General features: G+C 44.7%; 1 protein-coding gene across 1 annotated transcript in view; it reads left to right on the top strand.

Annotated features, from left to right (window-relative positions):
- Positions 1-4064: 4064 nt before the first annotated feature.
- Positions 4065-12998, top strand: part of HMGXB4 (HMG-box containing 4) — a 30384-nt gene continuing 21450 nt past the window's right edge. The window contains exon 1 of the mRNA XM_073644300.1: positions 4065-4312. The gene's annotated coding sequence lies outside the window, so the exon portion shown is untranslated. The remainder of the gene's footprint in view (positions 4313-12998) is intronic.

Here is a 12998-nt window from a genome sequence, read left to right on the forward strand (position 1 = left end):
TGCACTCCCCATAAAAAATAAAATACTCACCTTTCCTACTCGCTCCCCTGCTGCTCCGAGCGCTTGCTCATCTCAGGACAGAGGGTGCCAAGTGATGACGTCATCGTGCCCGCTGTTCGTGATGTCAGACGCAAAGGGATGGGAGAAGGAGAGTCACGGTCCCTCTCTCATCAATGAACTTGCGGTTACGGGCAGGGAGAACGATGCTGGCACCGGGGGCCTCCCGCTCTCCAGCTCAAGTGCCCCATAGAGGAAGCTTGCCAGTGCAGGGACTTCGAGTCTCCCTGCTCTGCCCTGAAGTGTAACTGTATGGGCGTGCTGCCCATACAGTTACACTAGCGTAGCTCCAGGTGGGCCCTTCAGAGTGCGGGGCCTGGGGCGACTGCCCCCTCTGCCCACCTGGTAGCTACGCTACTGGTCCACAGGACTTGTTTCCAAAATGTATCAGGCTTGTTTAGATGTTCTTTTGCATACTTCTGACACTGAATTTTATGGTGAACACGCAGGAGAGGTTTTCCTCTGATGACTCTCCCATGAAGGCCATATTTGTGCAGGTGTCTCTGAACAGTAGAACAATGTATCACAACTCCAGAGTCTGCTAAATCTTTCTGAAGGTCACTGAGACCAGGAATGCGCGCACCGTAAGCGCAATGCCCGCAGTGCACTGAATTGCCTCTCTACCAATCCTATGAGCAGTTGTCACTGAAATTTTGCTTGGTCTTCCAGACCTTATCTCGACCTCCACTTTTCCTGGTAACTGCCATTTCTTAAATACATTTCAAACTGAGGAAAGGGCAACTTGAAAACACTTTGCTGTTTTCTTAGGATGTGTGCACACGTGGCAGATTTGGTGCATTTTTTGTGCCTTTTCTTATAGCCTTCTCCTGCTTTGTTGGCCTCCACCATTTTCATTTTCAGAGTGCTAGGCAGCTGCTTAGAAGAACCCATGGCTGCTGTTTTTTGGCACAAAGTTAGAGGAGGCTGAGTTTTTATAAAGCTGGGAAATTTGCATCACCTGGCCTTTCCTAACGATGATGGTGAACAAGCCATAATCCTAACAGGCTAATTAAGGTCTGAAATCTTGGTCAAAGCTATCTGAGCACACAAATTGCCAAGGGTGTCCAAACTTTTACATCTGCTCATTTCCTTTTTGTAATTTTATAAATTAAAAAAAAAAAGACTACCGTATATACTCGAGTATAAGCCGACCCAAGTATAAGCCGAGGTACCTAATTTTACCAAAAAAACCCTGGGAAAACGTATTGACTCGAGTATAAGCCTAGGGTGGGAACTGCAGCAGCCAGCTACTGGTACATTTCCTCTTCCTAGTACGCATTGCTCCCTCATCCCCAATCCTGGTATGTATGGCCCCCTCATCCCCAATCCTGGTATGTATGGCCCCCTTATCCCAATCCTGGTATGCATGGCCCCTTCATCCCCAATCTTGGTATGCATGGCACCCTCATACCCAATCCTGGTGTGCATGGCATTCTCATCTCCAATCCTGGTATGTATGGCACCTTCATCTCCAATCCTGGTATGCATGGCATCCTCATTTCCAATCCTGGTATGTGTGGCCTCCTCATCCCCCAATTCTGGTATGCATGGCACCCCTCATCCCCAATCCTGGTATGTATGGCACCCCTCATCCCCAATCCTGGTATGCATAGCCTCCTCATCCCCCAATCCTGGTATGTATGGCCCCCTCATCCCCCAATCCTGGTATGCATGGCCCCGTCATCCCCCAATCCTGGTATGCATGACCCCCTCATCCCCCAATCCTGGTATGTATGGCCTCCCCATCTCCCAATCTTGATATGTATGGCCCCCTCATCCACCAATCCTGGTATGCATGGCACCCTCATCTCCAATCCTGGTATACATGGCCACCCTCATCTCCAATCCTGGTATACATGGCCACATCACCGCACACATAAAAAATAAACACTTAGGCTATGTGCCCACGATGCAGAAATGCTCCGGATTTTTCCTGAGCGTTTCTGCATCTCCCCTGGCAGAAAAAACGCATGCGGATTGTACATGCGTTTTTCCTGCCAGAGGCATGCGGATGTGAAGCGTTCTTCACATGCATTTCCGCATGCGGGTTGACAAGCGCTTTCCAAGCGATTTTAGCATCACTTGGAAAGTGCTTGTCAACTTGGTCACACTATATAAATCCATGCAAACGGCATGGATTTATATAGTGTGACCGTAAAAGAATGTCAAAAAATAAATCTATACTTACCTTCCGATGGCCCACGCAGTCTTGCTTCCCTCCGTCCTGGCTGCCGGCAGATCGCAGTACACTGAAGGACCTGCCGACGTCAGCTTCGCGTGACCCGTCACATGACTATGACGTCAGCGCAGGTCCTTCAGTCCATCGCGATCTGCTGGCATGGGAGGACGAGCGCAGCGGGGGCCGTCAGAAGGTAAATATAACATATATTTTTTATTTTATTCTTTTTTTTACAGGTACTATGGTACCTGGGTCTGGATGAGAGTCTCCTCTCCTCCACACCCGGGTACCATCCGCACATTGCAACGCATGGAATGAGCATCTACATATACAGTGATGCGGAATCCATGCGTTCCAATGCAAGTCAATGGCGGCGAAAACGTAGCGCTTCCGCAAAATAATTGGTAGTGCTGCGTTTTTTTCCGCAATGATAATCCGCAGCATGTGCACAGCACATGCGGATTATCATTGGGGAACATGGTAGGCCTTCTACCATGCGTTTTTTAAGCGTTTCTGCAGCGTTTTTGCCGCTGCGGAAACACTTAAAAAACGCATCGTCGGCACACAGCCTAATACTCACCTTCCTTCCTCACCTCTGCTCCAGCGCTGTGTCCTGTTCTGCAGTAGCAGCTCATGTCAGCATCTGAGCAGCGCATGGCTTCACAGGCATGCGTTCTCAGACGCTGATGTGAGCTTCCGGCATATTCACTCCTCTCTACACCAGGACCATGGGCGTGGAGAAGAGGGAATATTCATTTCCCTTTAGCAGCGGGCACACGTGGTAGCTGCAGCAGCCGGCTACTGCGTGTGCCCTGCTCCTCCGCCACAAACCCCCCCCCCTCCACTATCCAGCAACGGAATTTCTATATACTCAGCTATATACCCGAATATAGGTCGAAGAGAGTTTTTTCACCATAAAAAATGTGCTGAAAAACTCGGCTCATACTCAAGCATATACGGTATATATATTTTTTGACTAAACTACAAAGGAAATGTGTCACCTTCAACTAGCCCGTTTAGAGATCATTTCATCTTCAACTTGCTTTACTGTTCACAATAACAGTAATTTTGGTCAGGGGTGCCCAAACTTTTACATGAAATTGTATATTCCATGTTCATTTCATATCTAAGCTGCACAAGAGATCTATAATACCTCTCCATATTTTTGGACCTAGACGTTATTCTGTTCATTCTTTTTAGTACGTCCCTCCATTTATCACAGATCTCCAAAGACTTTAATATCAGCGTCTGATCCACAAAACAGATGAGACTAGGACCTGCTACGAGTCTCAAGGACCGAAGACACCAATTTCTTTTTAAAACGGATGTGAGTTTCAATAGGACTCTATGGGTCAGTGTGCAGACAGAGAAAAAATAACGGACAGGAATAGGATGTGTGAACACAGCCTTACAGGGAACTAGGAAGGTGACTACGCCGATAAGTTATTAGAACTAATCCTGAGCTGCAAATAAAATCTAAATAGTCATTTTAACCCTAAATTCCTGTAGTTGCCCCGGGAAAGTAGATGGAAATTAATACTCCAGAGAGAACATACAAAGTATGAGGATTTGTACCCCATAGACCACAACACTGCTGCGGAGCACAGCGCCATAGTCATCACAGCCAGGGGCGCACAGACTCAGGGCGCACAGACTCAGGGCGCACAGACTCAGGGCGCAGCAGCAGCAGCAGCCGCTCTCCGCCGTAGTTATCGCACATTATACGCTTTTTGTCTTCCCTATTTATAGGGGGCGGGAGATAAACAAAGCAGCCGTCCAATCAGGACGCGCAGTGTAGTCTGACTGACCAATCAGACGCCCGTGTCTCACCCGTTGCTCGCAGTGTACGTCATGACGCCTGTACGTGCGTGGCTCGGTTTGTCTCCTCCATGATGGCGGGAAGCCGGCGGAGCTCAGCGGAATGAAGCCGGTAGACAGTGCACCGAAGTGTGGAGAGAGCAGTGTGCGCGGCGGGAGAGTCCTGGGGAGGCGTCTCCGCTCCTGTGCCGGTGTGGTGTGATGCTGACCCCACTATACTGTGTGCTGAGCGGAGGTGACAGCGGAGCTGCCTGACAGGTACTCACCACACGGGTGACTGCAGCTCTGCGCTGCTCACTACGTACCCAGGTCACAGGGTGCCCATGTCTGTTGTGTGCAGCTCATGGTATCATTACACATAGTGTGCATTTATATATGCATGTATATTTACTGTGTGTGTGTGTGTATATATATATATATATATATATATATATATATATATATATATATATATGTGTGTATATATATATATATGTGTGTGTGTATATATATATATATGTGTGTGTGTGTATATATATATATGTGTATATATATATATATGTGTGTGTGTGTGTATATATATATATGTGTATATATATATATATATATATATATATATATATTTATTCAGTTCAATTCAAAGAAGCTTTATTGGCAGGACCAAACAAACATTAGTTTTGCCAAAGTAAGTGTAGGGTATAGGGATGGGGACTGTGGGGATGATGGATGGGCACTGTAGGAACGATGGGTGGGGGCTATGGAAGTCCATGATTTATCATAGTCCTCTTTCTCACAGCCTATGGCATGCACTCACATACTGCGCTGCTGTCTCCACCGCACTCTCTTCTTCCCCCTGCAGGATAAATGTTTTCTCCTCCTCTTTCATGGATCTGAAGTTCGGGAAGAGATCAGTCTCCTGAAGTGAGTGTCCTTCCCTGCTGGGTATTTGGTGCAGTGTAGCAGGAAGTGGGTCTCATCCACCAGGTCACAGTGTGGGCACAGTCTGTCCTCTCTGGGCTTGTAGCTCTGTCTGTGCCAGTCGACCTCGATGGCCAGATCGTGTGCACTGAGTCTATAGCAGCTCAAGATCTGGCAGTCTCTGGGGTCTGGAAGTTTTTCCAGGTATTGAGCCAGTTGGTAGTCTCTCTGTAGACTCCTGTACATGGTCAGTTTCTGTGAGGCGATGATACCATTCCTCCAGTCACTGACAAATCTCTCTTTGCCTTCGTCTACCATCTTCCTGATTCTGGCTTTTGTCAGGCTGCTGTGGTTGTTGTTGTTGTTTCGGTCAGGTTGGGTTTGGTCGGGGTGGGTTTGAGGGAGTTGCTCCGCTGGTCTTGTTTTGTTTGACCTCCTTACATGTAGCAGGGCGTTATGGTGATGAGAGCTTGGATTGCTACTATGTAGGTGTGCCTGGAAGGACAGCATCCTCTTCAGGACTGCTGGGTGCAGTGGGAATCTGCCCAGCTCAGCCCGAAATGCACAGTTGTTGGTGCTCCGATGGACCTGGAGAAGGTGCTTACAGAATTCCAGGTGGAATATTTCTGTTTGGCTGGAATCTGACTCTGACTAGTCAGGGTATGTGTAAGGACACCAGACATCACTGCTGGACAGAAGGATTGGGGTGATTTTGGCATCAAAGATTTTTAGCCAGACCCTCACTTGTGGCTTCAGATGGTAGTTTACTACGGATGGCATAGAAGGTTTTGTAGGCCTTGTCCTTCAGGGTCTCTATGGCATGTGTGAAGCTCCCTGGCCGGTGAATTTCCAGGCCCAGGTAGGTGTACTTGTCAGTTTCTGTGCGAGCGCAGTTGTTTAGCACGAATGAAGGGTGCTGGCCAATCTTGTCTTTCTCTTCTGGAACACCATGATGTTGGTTTTGTTTGGGTTGATGAGTAATGCCCATGTGGAGCTGAATTTCTCCAAGATTTTCAGGTGGTCTTGGAGACCTATCTCGGTTGGTGACCGCAGCAGTAGGTCATCTGCATACAGCAGGAATTTCACCTTGGCGTCATGGAGTGTGAGATCTGGTGCCACAGAGGATTCTAGGGCAGTGGCTGCTCATTGATGTAGATATTGAAGAGTGTTGGACTTGGGCTGCAGCCCAGTCTGACTCCTCGACACTGCTGGAAATCAGACGTTCTTTTCCCGTTCATACTCCTGCTGCAGCTATTCTCGGTGTAGGAGCTTTTGATGACATTATAGGTCTTTCCTTCTATTCTGCTCTCCAGCAATTTCAGGAACAGGCCCGGGTGCTATATTGAGTCAAAGGCCTTTTTAAAGTCTACAAAACAAGCGTATATTTTCCTGTGCTTTGTGTTGTGGACGTAACTCTGAATCAGACTGTGCAGGGTGTAGATGTGGTGCGATAGTTAAGCATGAACCCTGCTTGGCTTTTGCTGAGGACGTTGTGTTCGGTGAGGAAACGGAGGGTCCTCTTGTTTAGGATACTGTTGAACAGTTTTCCCAGGTTGCTGCTGACACATATGCCTCTGTAGTTGGCAGGGTCATAGCTGTCCCCACTCTTGTGAATGGGTGAGATGAGGCCTTGGTTCCAGGTGTGAAGGAAGTAACCAGCGTTCAGCACGATGTTGAATAGTTTAGCCATTGCAGCCTGTATTTCTGATGGGCTGTGTTTCAGCATTTCCGGCGGGATTCCATCCAGGCCGCTAGCTTTTCTACACCTTATGGAAGACATTGTCTCTGAAACTTCCTGTAACATGATTGGTGTATCCAGAGAGTTTACTTTTTACTTTTTCCTCCATTGTCTTTAGTTTTGCCATTATGTCTTTCTGTTCTTGGTTTGGTCCTTCCTTCAGGATGTCTTTGTAAGGCTATGTGCCCACGATGCAGAAATGCTCCGGATTTTTCCTGAGCGTTTCTGCATCTCCCTGGCAGAAAAAACGCATGTGGATTGTACATGCGGATTGTACATGCGTTTTCCTGCCAGGGACATGCGGATGTGAAGCGTTCTTCACATGCATTTCCGCATGCGTGTTGACAAGCTCTTTCCAAGCGATTTTAGCATTACTTGGAAAGTGCTTGTCAACTTGGTCACACTATATAAATCCATGCAAACGGCATGGATTTATAGTGTGACTATAAAGAATGTTTAAAAATAAAAAAATAAATCTATACTTACCTTCTGATGGCCCCCGGAGTCTTGCTTCGCACCGTCCTGGCAGCTCGCGGTGTACTACACTGAAGGACCTGCCGTCACATGACTATGACGTCATGGCAGGTCCTTCAGTCCACCGCGATCTGCCGGCAAGGGAGGACAAGCGCAGCGGGGGCCTTCGGAAGGTAAATGATATTTATTTTTTATTTTATTCTTTTTTTTTTTTTACAGGTTCAATGGTACCCGGGTCCGGAGGAGAGTCTCCTCTTCTCCAGACTCGGGTACCATCCACACATTGAAACGCATGGAATCTGCATCTACAGATCCAGTGATGCGGAATCCAAGCGATTCAATGCAAGTCAATGGCGACGAAAACGCAGCGCTTCCGCAAAATAATTGGTAGTGCTGCGTTTTTTTCCGCAATGATAACCGGCAGCGGAAATGTCCGCAGCATGTGCACAGCACATGTAGATTATCATTGGGGAACATGGCAGGCCTTCTACCATGCGTTTTTAAGCGTTTTTGCCGCTGCGGAAACGTTTAAAAAACGCATCGTGGGCACACAGCCTATAGGTCGCTGAAGTACTGGATATGGATGTTGCTTTTTGTGCCCATGTGGTTCCATAGTTCCCAGAAGGAGTTGTCTTGGAGGTGGTTAAGTTTAGTGGAGATGTAACTCTGCTTCTTCTTCCTGAGGAGGGTTTTGTATGGTGTTGTAGGCGTTGCGTCTCTGAGATCCGGGTGGTTGGGGGTCTCTGTGATTCTTGTTTGAGGCTGTTCTCAGGCTGTTCCGAACGGCTTTACATTCTCTGTCAAACCAACTGTAGATCTGTTTTGTTTTTTTTTCTTTTGGCCTCTTGTCCGACCTTAAAGTCAACTACAATTCGGCCACGGTGTAGAGTATATTAATGAGGTCTTTTGCAGCTTGACTCACTCCTTCTGGGTTTGACTTGTACTCGTAGTTGTAGAAGTGGTGGAGCATCTCCTGTATTTCGTGGCTGCTTGAAACCTCTTTATATTTTGTTGCCGACGACTTGGACCATTTATAGGATGGAGGCAGGTTGAAGAGACCGTTCAGCTGGGCTTTTCTGTTGATGATTTCTTTGAAGATTTCATGTATAGAAGAAGTTGGCTGTGATCTGTCAGATGCGTTTGTGGGGTGACAATGAGGCGCTGATATTTGCCAGGTCCATGTCTGTAATGGCATAGTCAACAACACTTCTTCCTACATGGGAGTTTAATGTAAATCTTCCTAGAGAGTCTCCTTTGGTATGGCCATTGAGTATATGAAGTCCTAAACTTCTGCATAGGTTCAGGAGCTTCTTGCCACTTTTGACTGTACTGTCATAGCTGTTTCTCTCCGTGTGTACTGAGTCGTGGCAGTTAACCTCTGCTCCAAATATGTAGATCTTTCCGTCCATGGTCAAAGTCTTTTTGTCTCCCTGTTCTGGCACTGAGGTCTCAAAACATGAGAACTTTGGCCAGGGCCTGGTAATGGGCAGCTTCTCTCTGTAAGGTCTGGATTGAAGTAGGGTGACTCTGGCTGGGGTATGTAGGTAGCGCAGAGGTAGACATCAGACTGAGAGATGAGGATGGAGCTGCTGATTTTGATCCATATGTGGCTGTCTCCCCTCTTAATAGGTTTGATGTACGGTTGGAGCTCCTCTTTATACCAGAGCGATATTCTTCCTGAGCAGTGGCCCTATATGGTGTTTTTATTTTTCAGGGCAGGGATGGAGATTTCCCTGAATCCAATGGGTACCAGGGATTCGTTTTCAGCTCTGGTCCATGTTTCCAGGAGGATCTGAATATCTATATTTTTCAGTCTTTGTGTAAAGTCGGGGTCATTTGTTTACATCCAAAGGCCGAGGTGTTCAGGCCTTGCATGTTCCCACTGCTAATTGTAAGTGAGGTCATTTTTTTCTATATAACTTGTGTGTATATACCTTGTAATGATTGTGGCTGTGTAGGACACACCGGATTTCTGATTGGTTTATTAATGACGTTAGTTTCATCCAGTGACATTAGTTTCCTGCACAATGTGCTGAGTAGGATCTTTATCTCTGTGTGTATATATTTATACAGTACAGACCAAAAGTTTGGACACACCTTCTAATTTAAAGATTTTTCTGTATTTTCATGACTATGAAAATTGTAATTTCACACTGAAGGCATCAAAACTATGAATTAACACATGTGGAATTATATACTTAACAAAAAAGTGTGAAACAACTGAAAATGTCTTATATTCTAGGTTCTTCAATTCTCTTGGCATTCTCTTAATGAGCTTCAAGAGGTAGTCACTGGAAATGGTTTTCACTTCACAGGTGTGCCCTGTCAGGTTAAATAAGTGGGATTTCTTGCCTTATAAATGGGGTTGGGACCATCAATTGTGTTGTGCAGAAGTCAGGTGGATACACAGCTGATAGTCCTACTGAATAGACTGTTAGAATTTGTATTATGGAAAGAAAAAAGCAGCTAAGTAAAGAAAAATGAGTGGCCATCATTACTTTAAGAAATGAAAGTCAGTCTGAAAAATTGGGAAAACTTTGCAAGTGTCCCCAAGTGCAGTTGCAAAAACCATCAAGCGCTACAAAGAAACTGGCTCACATGAGGACCGCCCCAGGAAAGGAAGACCAAGATTCACCTCTGCTTCTGAGGATAAGTTTATCCGAGTCACCAGCCTCAGAAATCGCATGTTAGCAGAAGCTCAGATTAGAGATCAGATCAATGCCACCAGAGTTCTAGCAGCAGATTCATCTCTTCAATAACTGTTAAGAGGAGACTTTGTGCAGCAGGCCTTCATGGTAAAATAGCTGCTAGGAAACCACTGCTAAGGACAGGCAACAAGCAGAAGAGACTTGTTTGGGCTAAAGAATACAAGGAATGGACATTAGGACCAGTGGAAATCTGTGCTTTGGTCTGATGAGTCCAAATTTGAGATCTTTGGTTCCAACCACTGTGTCTTTGTGCGACGCAGAAAAGGTGAACGGATGGACTCTACATGCCTGGTTCCCACCATGAAGCATGGAGGAGGAGGTGTGATGGTGTGGGGGTGCTTTGCTGGTGACACTGTTGGGGATTTCAAAATTGAAGGCTTACTGAACCAGCATGGCTACCACAGCATCTTGCAGTGGCATGCTATTCCATCCGGTTTGCGTTTAGTTGGACCATTTATTTTTCAACAGGACAATGACCCCAAACACACCTCCAGGCTGTGTAAGGGCTATTTGACCAAGAAGGAGAGTGATGGGGTGCTACGTCAGATGACCTGGCCTCCAGTCACCAGACCTGAACCCAATCGAGATGGTTTGGGGTAAGCTGGACCGCAGAGTGAAGGCAAAAGGGCCAACAAGTGCTAAGCATCTCTGGGAACTCCTTCAAGATTGTTGGAAGACCATTTCCGGTGACTACCTCTTGAAGCTCATCAAGAGAAAGCCAAGAGTGTGCAAAGCAGTCATCAAAGCAAAAGGTGGCTACTTTGAAGAACCTAGAATATAAGACATATTTTCAGTTGTTTCACACTTTTTTGTTAAGTATATAATTCCACATGTGTTAATTCATAGTTTTGATGCCTTCAGTGTGAATGTACAATTTTCATAGTCAGGAAAATACAGAAAAATCTTTAAATGAAAAGGTGTGTCCAAACTTTTGGTCTGTACTGTATGTGCATGTATATACAGTTGTGCTCAAAAATTTATACCTCAGCAGAATTTTTCCTTTCTTGGCTTTGTTTCAGACAATATGAATGATAACAAAAAAACATTTTCTCCACTCATGGTTATTGGTTGGGTGAAGCCATTTATTGTCAAACTACTGTGTTTTCTCTTTTTAAATCTTAATGACAACCAAAAACATCCAGATGACCCTGATCAAAAGTTCACATACCCTCGTGATTTTGGCCTGATAACATGACACAAATGGGTTTGAATGGCTACTAAAGGTAACATCTTCACCTGTGACCTGTTTGCTTGTAATCCGTGTGTGTGCAAAAAAACTGAGTGAGTTTCTGGGATCCAGACAGACTCTTGCATCCTTCATCCATCCACTGACGTTTCTGGATTGTGAAAGCAAAATTGGGGAAAGCAAAAGAATTGTCAACGGATCTACGGGAGAAGGTAGTTGAACTGTATACCATAGGAAAGGGATACAAAAAAAATATCAAAGGAATTGATAATGCCAGTCAGCAGCGTTCAAACTGTGATTAACAAATGGAAAATCAGGGGCTCTGTAAAAAACAAACCACGATCAGGAAGATCAACAAAAATTTCAGCCACAACTGCCAGGACAATTGTTTGGGATGCAAAGAAAAACCCACAAATAACATCAGCTGAAATTCAGGACTCTCTGAAAACTAGCGGTGTGGCTGTTTCAAGATTCACAATAAGGAGGCACTTGAAGAAAAATGGACTGCATGGTTGAGTCGCCAGAAGAAAGCCATTACTGTGCAAATGCCACAAAGTATATTGCATACAATACGCCAAACAGCACAGAAACAAGCCTCAAAAGTTCTGGAACAAGGTAATTTGGAGTGATGAGACCAAAATTGAACTTTTTGGCCACAACCATAAACATTACATTTGGAGGGAGGTCAACAAGGCCTATGATGAAAGGAACACCATTCCTACAGTAAAGCATGGAGGTGGATCGCTAATGTTTTGGGGGATGTGTGAGCTACAAAGACACAGGAAACTTGGTAAAAGTTGAAGAAAGATGAATGCAGCACGTTATCCGCAAATACTGGAGGCAAATTTGCACTCATCAGCCCGGAAGCCTGGTTATTTGGATGTTTTTGGTTGTCATTAAGATTTAAAAAGAGAAAACACACTAGTTTGACAATAAATGGCTTCACCCAACCAATAACCATGAGTGGAGAGTTTTTTGTTATCATTCATATTCTCTGAAACAAGGCCAAGAAAGGAAAAATTCTGCCGGAGTGCGTAAACTTTTGAGCACAACTGTGTGTGTGTGTTTCTTTTTTGGCATCACTGCGGTGTCTATTTCTTAAAAAAAAAAAAAAAAAATCTAAGTTTCTCCTTCCCATTAACAGTAAATAACTATTTATTGTATTTTTGTTTTACCGACAATTGTACCCTGATTCATAATTGTTTTTCCACTTTTCTGGAGTAATTTTAATTTTTAAAGACTCTTGTTTTTGCGCCTTATTCTCTGTTTTGTGCCACTTTCCACTTTTAGGTTGTCTTTCTTTTTAAGTCTTTTTTATTGTTTTTATTTTTAATCTTTTCCTAATGAGAAGAAAAAAAATGTTCGCCACTTTCTCCTAACAATTTGTGAAAATGGACAGCGCATTGATGGCATTTCAAGTGCTGTCTTTTTTTTTTTTCTTTTTTTTTTTTTTTTTTTAACACTGACCCATAGACTTTCAAAGGCAAGTTTGATCCGACTCTCGGATCATCATCAGACATGTCTACATGATTGTGCACTGACCACTCAGTCTGCAAAGAATCATGTGCATGTGAATAGCGCTATAGACTATCATAGGTACGAGTGCGATGCCTGAAAAGTATGGAGAGCGCTCATATGTGAAAAACTGAACTGTGAATGAGCACTTAGCTTCATGAAGTTCGACATTTATCAAATGTCTGTTTTTTTTCTGAGCATCTCACTCCAGTCTCTGCCTGGAGTAAGGTTTCATGCAGATGTTTAAATTTGGTGCATTTTTATGTCCTTTTTCCCAAAGGATTTCTGACTTTCAATGTTTTAAAAAAAAAAAAAAAAAATCACAAGTACTAGTTAAAGACAAAAATAGTATTCTTATTTTGCGTGTGCACCATTATGAACAGTTTGGTGTAAAAACAATAAGCTAATACCATAAGATAATAAAAA

This window comes from Phyllobates terribilis, unplaced genomic scaffold, assembly GCF_046119375.1.
Source record: "Phyllobates terribilis strain yellow unplaced genomic scaffold, ASM4611937v1 Scaffold_8__6_contigs__length_399053987, whole genome shotgun sequence".
Classification (NCBI taxonomy): domain Eukaryota; kingdom Metazoa; phylum Chordata; class Amphibia; order Anura; family Dendrobatidae; genus Phyllobates; species Phyllobates terribilis.